The 12,312-nt window shown below is 33.5% G+C and overlaps 1 protein-coding gene across 1 annotated transcript in view; it reads left to right on the top strand.

Moving 5' to 3' along the window:
- The first annotated feature begins 925 nt into the window (after positions 1-925).
- Positions 926-12,312, top strand: part of LOC100931403 (regucalcin-like) — a 51,177-nt gene continuing 39,790 nt past the window's right edge. Inside the window, exon 1 of the mRNA XM_003766697.3 lies at positions 926-1,059. The gene's annotated coding sequence lies outside the window, so the exon portion shown is untranslated. The remainder of the gene's footprint in view (positions 1,060-12,312) is intronic.

The following is a 12,312-nucleotide window of genomic DNA, read 5'->3' as shown; positions in this document are numbered from 1 at the left end:
AATTTTAATAGTAAAAATATTGAAATTGATTCTCAAATTTTTAGTCATTCAAGTAACAGAGTAGTTGGTTAAAAGGGTGAATTTTACTAAGCTAAATAGAGAGTTGGAATATATCTTCTTCCAATGATAACTGAAGTGGATGAGATCCTAATTCCTTTCTTTACCTTGTACAGAGAGTTTAACCCAGCAAAAGGTGACTATTTCAACAGAATTTCTTTGTATCTCATAATATGGTTGGGCTACTGGTATAGCTGGATAGCCAAGTGGAAAAATAATATACAGAAATTTATGGGAAATTCCATGGCACAAGGGTAAACATTTGCTATATTTTTATTGTGTGTGTGTATGGTTTTTTTTTAACTTAGCAGAGACAATTTATTGGTTCTTAATGTGAAGTCTGAATTACAAATGTAAAAATCACAGATACAAAGTGCAGTTACAAATATGTCAAATAATATTTTAAAAAATGGAAGCTAATTTTATAGATCCTGTTAATTGACTGTAATAAATGCAATAAAAGCTAAATTAGAAAAGATCTTCTTTACTATAATAATATCAGATAGCCAAACACTACCCGGCTAACTTTTTAGGGTTTCAATGGCAGCCTAGGAGGAGAGAATTCACTAACTTTAGGTGATAGCACTTCACCTTTGGAACTAGAGTTTTAGTCCAGGAATCTACTACACTCAGATGCATATATGACACACTGAAATGTCTGTGTCAGTGAAAGAAATATCCTGGATGTAACTATTGGTACTAACCTACACAGTGCCAGTTCTAGAGGCTTCCTTTGGGTCCTTGAGCCTCCCCTATCTGTTCTGTTTGGAAAGGCTTATTTGCCAGAAGCCTCAAGCCACAGCTGACAAGCTCTCATGGTGATGCAACATTTAGCTGTCAGGGAAACACCCTATTTCTGGGTTTCAGCATACTATTGCTAATCTAAAAAGCCTCTATCTAGTCTCTCTTTATTACAGCTCCTACAGAAGTTACTCTCTCTTCAAGTGATATTAAACCAAATATCTACTCAGATTCCAGCTGCTATTGGCACGTACTTTCAAGGTAAGAGCCAATGTTCCAACACCAGGCTGTAGATAGCAACTGCCTTTGTATTCTCTCAAAAAAGGCCAGTCAGTAATCTTAAATTGTGCTCATAGGGTCATAACTGGAGTTGGAAGAGCTATTAATAGAGATATGGTGTACCAATGTAGTATGCTCTGTGATGGTCAAGATCATGACTGGAATATTGTGTCCAGTTCTGGATACCGCCTTTTAAGAAAGGTTTTGACCAATTAAAACTCATCTAAGGGAAAAATAATGAAGATGAGGGTGGGTCTGGAAATCATGTCATGTGAAGTATAAAGTAAATATAAAAGTAATTTGTCTTTCTCTATATGGAAGAATCATTTGAATTTATTCTTAAATTGAACAAAGAGTGATTGACAAAGATTCTATTAAAAGAAACATGCATGAAGTCCTGAGAAAATTTTCTATTTCAACCTCTAGACCTCTACCCAAACTCAAAATAATCACTTTTCTCCCCATCGATTGCATGTCAGTAACCTCATAGGAGAGGTCCAGTTATACCTATGTGAAATGGTCTTTTATGATGATAAATTGGTGGATTTTGTTTTTATATCAACTAGATTTCCAAAAACACCCTTTTTCCTACAAAGACCCATGACCCTATAACAAAGAATTAAAAAAAGAGAAAATTAGCAGTTTAGTGAAGGTTCAACATCCATAGTCCCCCACTTTTTTTTTTTTAAAAGAGAGAGAGGTAAATTTCCCCTTCCATTTCTTCTTCAGGGCCCTATAATTATAGAGTGTTCCATTTTATTGTTGTTGTTCTCTCCATTTACATCGTACTCAAGGTATATTCCTGATTCAGCTGACTTCATTTTGAATCATTTCACTTAAGGAGTCCCATGCTTTTCTGTATTATTTATATTTATCCTTTCTTACAATATAGTTACATCCCATTGCATTTGTATACCACAATTTGTTGAGCCGTTTGGGTACAATAATTTTAAGATCAATGGGAAATCATGCTGACCAAAAACGTTTCTTCCACCTGGCTGTCACAGCATCTGAAATGTTGTCATTGGGCATTTTTTTGTCCTTCTCTTCCTCCTTCTCCTTCCTCTCTTTTTCTTTCCTTCTTCCTCCTCCTCCTCCTCTTTTTCCTTTTCCTCTTCCTCCTCCTATTGCTCCTCCTCCTCCTTTTTTCCTTTTCTTCTTCCTCCTCCTATTACTCCTCTTCCTCCTTTTTCTCCTCTTCCTTTTCTTCTTCCTCCTTTTTTTTCCTCCTCCTTCTCCTCTTCTTCCTTTTTCTCCTCCTTTTTCTTCTGATTAAATAAGTTGCTCCATCTAGGAATGATAACTCAAGTTCTGGATTTGGAATCAGAAAGAACTAGGTTCAAATCCAACTATGAAATTTAGTTGCTAAGTGACTATGATCAAGTCCTTTAATTTCTCTGAATTTAAGTTTCCTCATTTGTGAAACTGAGCTTATAAAAATATCTGTAATAGCTGCTTTACAGGGTTTGTCATAAGACTCAAGAGAATTTTTGTAAACCTGTTTTTTACCCTGTTTACCTCAGTTTCCTCACCTATAAAATGAACTGGAGAAGGAGATGGCAAACCACCTTAGTATCTTTGCCAAGAAAATTCCAAATGGGATTACAAAGAATCAGACATGTCTGAACAACAACATATATGTCAATGATAATGATGATCATTAGTACTAGTATTATTGTTCCTTAAAGATTCCTTTCCTGATTTCCACTAGTTGTCACTGCCTTCTAAAATTACTGTTTTTATTTTATACATATTTTTTTTTATTTGTGTATTTTTGCTCAGCAACACCACTTTTTGATGCTTTGTTGTGATATGGAAGTAATCTTGTGTTCCTGAAGACTGTATCAGTGGAACACAAGCTCTGACAGGTTCTACCCAGCAGCAAAGTTTTTGAGTACAATCTTGACAGATGATTATGTCTGCTTTCTGAAGATCAGTGTTGCTAAGACAAAGAGGCTAACCAGTCAGTAATGAAACCTTTGACCGTAGCAAACCAAGGAATAAGAAATATATAAGCAACAGTCCCAGAACCATGTTGCTCCCTTCCACTTCTGCAGTAATGATGGTAGAATGGCAAGAAAGGGAGCAAAGAATAATAATGAGATTGATGGATTTTAGGCCATCTATGGGGGCAATTAGGTGGTACAGTGGATAGGGTGCTGGACTTCAAATCAGGAAGACTTGGCTTTGTGAGTTCAAATCTGACCTCAGATACTTACTAGCTGTATAATCCTGGATAAGTCACTTAATCTGTTTGCCTCGTTCAGCACGACCATTTATAAACTTTAACTTGATTGATGGTCTTCTAATTGTAAGATCTTTATCTAATTGGATGTACCAATATAGGAAATGAATTTTAGCAATTGTTGTGCTATGGGAGCCACCTGCCAGTAGCTGCTGAAGGTCTAACTCAAACCTGTAGAATGAATCTCTTCATGTGAGAGGATGATGATGATGATGATGATGATGATGATGATGATGATGATGATGATGATGATTGATGATGCAGTTGCTGTTCTCTAACCTCTCTACTGAGGGGTTGTTGCATTGTCTGATCTCACTCCGCTTCCCTCTGCCTCCAATTTATTTTATTCCCAGCCCACAAGCAACACCTGTGTCAGTAAAGGCTGCTTTGCAACTCCTTCAGATGTTATGATTCAGATGTTATGTGGAGGTCTTGGAGAACTGACCTGCCCCTTCACTTAGGCATGGTCCTTAACAAGCATTCTCACTTGACTTTGTATCATTTCATGTTGTCTTCCCATGCTTCTCTTTTTTCATTATATTTATCATTTCTTACCATACAGAATTATATTTATTTGCCATGATTTGACAAACAGGGATTAGTTATGGATTTGCTCTATTTTGATGTCTTTAAGAGAGAAAGGAAAAGGTAAGGAAAATAGATATTAGGAGAGAAGTGAGGATGAAGGGGCTTAGAACTATTTCTCATAACTGGGGTGCATATGAAGAATATATAGATATGGAGGAAGGAGTAGTGGGAGTGGGTTTCACATAAACTTCACTCTTATCTCAACCAAACAAAAGATGTTGAACTCTAAAAGAAACTGGAAGAAAAAAAGTTATATCAGCTAAATTAAAGAATGATCTATAAGTTCCCTTTGGAAAGACAAATAAGAAATCAACAGCAGTGACAACAAGAAATATAATTTACTGGACATTTGGCCATCTTGTCTTGTGATGCTCATGAAAAATGTTAGCAAAAAGACAACCATGAAAACAATTGCAGCTTACGTAATATCACTGCAGAGAATGAAGAGATACTGAAATTCTACAAAGAATTCAGTAAGAGCCTTCAAATTCAATCAATATATATCTTGATACTTGGTGATTTCAATTCAAAGTTGGGAATGGGTAAGAATGGCAAGATGTGTATTAGCAGACATGGATCAGGAATAAGGAATGAGAAAGCAAGGATTTGTATGTTACCCAAAGTCTCCTGATTATAATCATGAATACGTCAAGAAAAGAACCGTTAATTATGGCTCATGATTAGTACTGAATAATGTCACCAAAGTGAAACCAATTATACATTTTTCTTGTATCTCTAAATGAATGAATGAAAAAAAAAGCATTTTTTAGATGCTTATTCTGTAAGTACCATATTAAGCTGAGGATACAAATATAAAAGCATCAAGGAGCTCACACTCTAATAACAAAACAATATATACATATTAATCTGAATATTTTATAGTCTAAATATATGTCCATTTCATCTTAAGTTATCAATTTTGTGAATATATAGTTGGTCAAACTAATTTCTAATAATTCTCTTTAATTCTTTTTCATTTGTAAATTCTGCTTTTTAACTTTTGAAATTTGTCATTTGATTTTCTTTCATTTCTTTCTTACCTAGTCTTAATAACTAAATGGGTAGTTGCCTTAGTCAAACTGAGACCTTTGCAAGACTTTAGCTTTAAAAAGGCCTAAGGTCTCTTATTGCATACAGGGCCATTTCTAGTTGTCCTGGTCTATATATATGGCCACTGGACTCAAATGGTTCTGGAGGAAAAACTAGTGACCTTGCACAGCTCTCCTTGAGTGATTTGATTTCACTAAATCCAATTCACTTGCATGTTGTCATCATCTCCCAGATATCATATTCATCTTTGAGAATAAAGGACAAATAACATCAATATTTTTGAAACATCAATTTGCTAGTGATTTATTTATTTTATTAATAGTTTCTCCACAAAAAATACTTCCTAGTTTTCTTTATTAGTTCAATTGTTTTTAAACTTTCAATGATGGAAATCCTTTCTTTTTTACAATTCCTTCTTTTTATTTAGTTGGTTTTTTTTTTAATTGTGGCTTTTCTAGATTTTTCAGTTACAAGCTGAATTTGTTGATTTATTTTTTCTTTTATTTTTAAAATGTATTTAAAGATATAATGTTTCCATTTGGTCCAGACTGATTTGATTTATCCCAAAGTTTTAGCATGTTATCTTATTGTTGTCATTTTAAAAATGAAATTATTTATTGCTTTTATTGTTTATTCTTTAGAAGCCCACCAATTCTTTAGGATTAAATTACTTAGTCTTCATTTAAGTTTTTATTCTTTTTTTCAAAGAACCTTTATTTTTATAATTGTTTAAATTTGGATGTTTTAAAATAGATTTTTATTTTCAAAATACATGCAAAGATAGTTTTTAATATTCATCCCTGCAAAACCCCATGTTCCAAATTTTTCTCCCTTCCTTCCTCTTCATCCCCTCCCCCAGGTAGCAAGCAATACAATATATGTTAAACATTTACATCTCTTCTGTACACATCTCCACATTTATCATGCTGCACAAGAAAAATCAGATCAAAAAGGGAAAAAAATGAGAAAAAACAAAAAAGCAAGCAAACAACAACAAAAAAAAAGGTGAAAATAATATGTTGTGATCCACACCCTGTCCTGATAGTTCTCACTCTGGATGCAAATGGCTCTCTCTATCACAAGTCCACCAGAATTGTCCTGAATTACCTCACTGCTGAGAAGAGCCACATCCATCAAAACTGATCATCGCAAAATCTTCTTGCTGTATACAATGTTCTCTTGGTTCTACTCACTTTACTTGGCATCATTTCATTTCCAGGACTTTCTGAAATCATCCTGTTGATCATTTTTTATAGAACAATAATATTCCTAAACATTTGTATACCATAACTTATTTAGCCTTTTCCCATCTGATGGGTATCCATTCAGTTTCCTTGCCATTACAAAAAGGACAGCAACAAACATTTTTGTACAGGTAGGTCCTTTTCCTTATGATCTCTTTGAAATACAGGCCTAGTAAATAAAGTCTGGCTTATAAAATACATATTTAACTTTTCTGCTTTTCTGCATTTGATTATTAAGTTTTCATGCTCTAGTCTAGCACATGATTAATTTTTATAAAGATGACATGCATAGCCAAAAATATTTAAATTTTTTCTACTCCCCTTCACTATTGTTCAGAGAGCTCTCATATCTAACTTTTTTCCAAGTTCTATCTAGGTTCAAAACTTTCTTATCATTTTATTAGATTTTTCTACTTCTGCAAATATTCCCAACTATTATATTTTCATTATTTCACCATATACTTTTCCCTTAAATAATTTTAATTTATTTCATTCAATGTATATAAAATACATGTAATATAAACATTGTATATATAACATATATGCACAAATATAGTGTTTATATTGTCTATAGTGTCTTTAAGCATAATGCAATTTCTCAACTTATCTCTTTTAACCAGGATTATTTTCATTGTTTTGTGTGAGGCCATGATTGTTATCCCTAATTTTATTATTTGTTAGTTTAGATGCCCCAATAAATTCTGCTCTACTTCCTCAATTTTACTTTTTGTGAATATATTTCAAGTGTGTTTCTTATAAACAAAATATTGTTGAATTTCCTTTCTAATCTATTCTGTTATCCTCTGTATATCCTCTGCTATCCTTTGTTGATGAGTTCATTTTATTCGCATTTACAGTTATGATTGTTAATTGATTAATTTCTTCAATTTAGCCACTTATAATTTCCCCCTTTCTTGTGTCCCTTCTTTACAAAGAACAAGGTAATGAAAGAGAAGAGATATGATTGACACTAGTGAGCTCTACTCCACTGCCACTCCTGTCTTTTCCCCTTCCATTGCCTAATCACTAGTTCTTACACTTTCATTCTTATAATTTTCCTTTTACAATTCACTGTTTGAAGCTGAAGTTTGTTTTACTTAAGAAAATTTTCTCCTAAACTTTATCCTTGCTTTTAAATCTAATTTCCTTTTCCCTCTCCCCCACTTCTTTCCCTTTTAAATTTAATGTATTACACCACCAAACTCTTTGAACATGTATTCATTTGGTCTTTCTCCAAATCAGATAAGAGTGAGGTTCATGTGATGACAACTTCTCCTATTTTTATATGTTCTTTACATGTAACCCAAATATGAGAAGTAGTAATTTCCACCCTCTTCTTCCTTATTTCTTCTCTATTATATTCTTTTTTCTTTCCCTTCTTTTCCCTCTTTTAAGATCCCCAAAATGGGATAAAACCACTACCAAGTCATGACAAATTCAGGAACTATATAAACACAATTGCAAAACACTTTTCACACAAATAAAGTCAGATCTAAATAATTGGGAAAATATCAATTGTACATGGGTAGACCAAGCTAATATAATAAAAATAATAATTCTTACTAAAGTAATTTATTTTCAGTGCTATACCAATCAAACTACCAAATAATTCATTTTATAGAACTAGAAAAAATAACCAAATTCATGTGGAAGAACAAAAGATCAAGAATATCAAGGGAAGTAATGGGGGGGAAATGCAAATGAATGGGGCCTACCTATATGAGATTTAAAACTATATTATAAAGTAGCAATCATCAAAATTTGTTAGTACTACCTAAGAAATAGAATGGTGGATTGGTGGAATAGATTATATACACAAAATACAATGACTATAGCAATCTATTGTTTGCTAAACCTAAAGATTCCATTTTCTGGCATAAGAACTCACTATTGGCAAAAACTGTTGAGGAAATTGCAAAATAGCTGAAGCTAGGCATTGACCAATATCTCACACTCTTTACCAAGATAAGTTAAAAATGGGTATATGATTTAGACATAAAGGGTGATATCATAATCAAATTAGGAAAAAAAGGAATAGTTTACCTATCAGATCTATGGAGATGAGAAGAATTTATGACCAAATAGAAGACAGAGAACATTATGAAATACAAAACCACTAATTCTAAATACATTAAATTAAAAAGGTCTTAGATAAAAATACTATTAAATGGGGGAAAAAAAAAGGAAATTGAAAATCACACAGACCAAAAAAACCCAAATAATGAAAAACCCAAACCAACCCCTAGTTCTTCTATTTGTCATTAATTATTTTTTCAGGGTGTTTGGTATCTTCTGCTTACTTATATCTTCTGTCTCAGTTTCTGTTTCAGGATTTTGTGCCAGTGTCTGACTGCTCTTGTTCCCATGGACAGCATAGACGGTCAGGTTATCTTTGGTTTGGGCCTTGCTTTCCTGAGATCCTGCCACTGTCTTCCACTTCCTTTCCTAAGTCTATATGCTGGCATACTTCATTGTCCCTGTTAGGATTCTATGATTTGCTTTCTCTAGTCATAGGTCTACCATGTTTTTTCATTCCCACTCGGGCTTCCCTTTATGAGCACTTCAAATCTAGAAGAATAAAAATAAGGAAAAGAAAAGGACACATTTGAAAACAATAGTGAATGAAAAAAAGGATACAAATATAAACAGTTTCATATCGAAGTTTAACTGAAGCAAGTCAATTTCCACAGCAAAAAGAGCAAAAGAACCTAAAAAAGTACTTTATTCAGAAAATGCTTAATTTACTTGCCAAGTGGAGATAAATAGAATCCAAAGTCAACATCAGAGTAGAATATAAATTCCTGTAAAACCTTACCAAAGAAGTAAAATATATATTTTTAAATATAAGATTATTTAATGAGAGAGAAGCATAAAAGGTAAAAACATTTTAAGCAAATTTAAATGAGAGCAAACTAAGTAAAGTTATTACAAGGATGAAAATGGAAGGACAGACAGAAGAAAAATAGAAAAAATCTGCAGAGATTTTTATGACAAATTTCTTTCACCATTAACAATGAATATCACAGAGAAGGTAGAAATGGCTCCAAAGGGATGAAACCAAGATGGTGGAGATAAGCAAGGGCATTGCTTGAGCTTTCCTCAGCTTCCTTCAGAATCAAACCTAGATCAAGCCTCTGAACAGATTTTGGAGTGATAGAACCCACAAACATTTCAGAGTGAAACAATTTTCCAGCTTAAAATATCTTGGAAGGATTTTGGGAAAGCTCTATCTCTCTTGGGTAGGAGGAATCGAGACCTAACATAGATGCAGTGTTGAGAATCTAGCAGCAGGTTTTTAGTCAATATATGGGTGCTAGCTATTCTGTCCTGATTCAGAGGGCCAGTGGCTCAGCAGGTATCTGTGAGACTTCCAATCCAACCAAAGAATGCAAATTTTGAGCCCCCAAACCCTAGCATAACAGGCAGGACTAGCCAGGCCTACCAAGAGCAATGGGAAAGTAACTCTAGCCCCAGTGTAGAAAATCAGTGAGAAGGCTCTGTCCCTCTGCTAAAAAACTTCGGACAATCTCCCCCATTCCCAGGAACAGAACATCCTTTTAAAAATGAGCTAAAAAGCAAAAAGAGCCTGACCATAGAAAACTACTATGGAAACAGAAAAGATCAGAACACAATCTGCGAGAGGACAGTAATGGCAAAATGCCTACTACATGTGAAGTCTCACAGGGGGCTCTGAACTGCTCTCAAGCTCAAAAAATTCTCTTGGAAAAACTCAAAAAGGATTTTCAAAATTAAATAAGTGAGACAGAAGAAAAATGGGGAAAAGAAATGAGACGTACGCAGGAAAATTATGATATCTTGGTTGGAGGAGCCAACAGCTTGGAAAAGGAGGCACACAAATTGACTCAAGAAAACAATTCCTTCAAAAATACAATTGGTCAAATATAAAAAGAGGTTTAAAAAAAGCTAACTGAAGAAAATAATTCATCAAAAATTAAAATTGGACAAATGGAAGTGAATTACTCGATACAACATCAAAAATCAGTCAAAAAAAAAGATGAACAAACGGGAGAAAATATAAATACCTCATTAGAAAAACAACTGACCTAAAAAAATAGATCCAGGAGATCTAAGATTTAATTTAAGAATAATTGGACTACCTGAAAGCCATGATCAAAAAAAGAGCCTGGACAACATTTTTCAAGAAATAATTAAGGAAAATTGTCCTGATATCATAAAACCCAGGAGTAAAATAGTCATTGAAAGAATCCACCAATCATCTCCTGACAGAAACTCCAAAATAAAAACTCGGAAGATTATTGTAGTTAAATTCCAGAATTATTAGATCAGAAATGTCCCTAAAGATAACAAAAAGTGGGAAAGAAATGAACATAGAACGATTATTTTGATGAGATCTTTGCTAGAGGCAGCACAAGTATAAAGGTCTTGAGAGATCAATTCACAAGAGATCTGAGAATGGAATAAGGCCAACAATGTGGAAATATATATACCTTGTTGGTACTAAAAGAATATAAATCATTACCAACCTACATCCCTACTTTCCCATTTATAGAAAATTTTTATGAAAATCATGTATATGTGCTTTAAATATATATTTTAGTGTATAATTGGGAAAAGATAAGCTTTTACAAGTGATATTCTGCAGTAGACCATGGCTATGTCACTATCATACAATATATGAAAGAGAATACAAGATTTCACATATTTATATTATAAAAACTATTTAATTCAGTGGACAAAACATTTCCTTGAAAATTTTATTCCAATAAAATGTCTCCCATGTATAAATCAAAACTATTTAAGATTCTTTGAAAGATATAACAGGCATATCCTTGTTCAATAAAGCCCTGATCATGGATAACAGGCAAGGTATAAAAGAGTTAACATTCAGTTAGATAACTTGTAGTTAATTGACAAGCATTTGTTAAGAATCTATTATCTGTCAGGCACCATGCTAGGTGCTAAGGAAAGAAATAAGGAAACAATCATTCCTCTCAAGAAGCTCTTTTCTTTATAGCTCTCTGGTAGAAGTTTGTCTCCTTATACCTAGTGTGCCCTTCTCCATTGCTCCTGGAGTGATACTCAGTTTTAATTGCTTAGTCTGCAGTATTTCATGACTCACAGTCATACAGCAACTATAAATTCAGAGGTTCATAGAATGTCTGATGGGGAGGGCACCTTGAAAATCATATAGTCTGACCTCCCCTCATGTTACAATTGAGTCTTTACATTTCCTATCCAAGAGCCAGGAAAATGGTGAGAATCGAATGAGAAGGATGATGTATAATTCAGCAGGGACATGCTCCAACTGGCTCTTGAGAGATAATTGTTAAAATTTCAGTGTAAGAATTTGTACCTTAGAAAATCAGCAAATGCTACAAATTAGGGCTTGATTTATTGTTGTCTTGATTTCTAGATTTAAGAAAGTGAAGGCGAAGATAATAACAATGTAGATGAAAGTCTGTCACATGTATTTCCTCTTTCCCTCTGGAAGACTAGTTGTTAAACATTTATAAGTATATCTTTGACTGTGCCAAAGATGGTGATAAAAAATGGATTTTACAAATTCGTGAAAAGTGTCCAATGTGGAAGATGAAACCTTTGATTGTATACAGTATAAAACTTTCATGGAAAAGAAAAACATAAAATGTGTTTTCTGGTTAGAAAGAAAAACCTGAAATGTCATCTTTTGTTTTTTCTTGAGATGGTGTTTATCTCAAATATGAGGATCTAAGACTAGAACATAGGTCTTGTGATGGTAAGTCCTTGGGCATTAAACTTAAGTATCTACCTTTTTCCTTAGAGAAAGATCTAGAGATTTAAATGGATTATAAACTGAGTCCAATATGGAGGATAGAAAAGTAATTTGGTCTTAAATTGAATAAGAGGATAGTAACTGTTATTACCATTATTTATGTCCCTCTATACTCTGAGATGGCCAGACTATGTCTAAAGGATTTTTTTTTGTTCTAGATGATACCATTTAGGAAGGACTTGGATAAATTGAAATGTGAAAAGGACACTGAGGATGTTGAAAGACCTTGAGAAGGTTGAAGAGACTAAGACTATTTAGCCTAGAAAAGCAAGAAGACTTGAAGAAGGGGATGACACAGATTTGATCTATGATCA

The sequence above is a fragment of the Sarcophilus harrisii genome, chromosome 3 (assembly GCF_902635505.1).
Source record: "Sarcophilus harrisii chromosome 3, mSarHar1.11, whole genome shotgun sequence".
Taxonomy (NCBI): Eukaryota; Metazoa; Chordata; class Mammalia; order Dasyuromorphia; family Dasyuridae; genus Sarcophilus; species Sarcophilus harrisii.
Note: the sequence above shows the minus strand (reverse complement) of the source record. Positions and strands in the feature narration are given on the sequence as shown.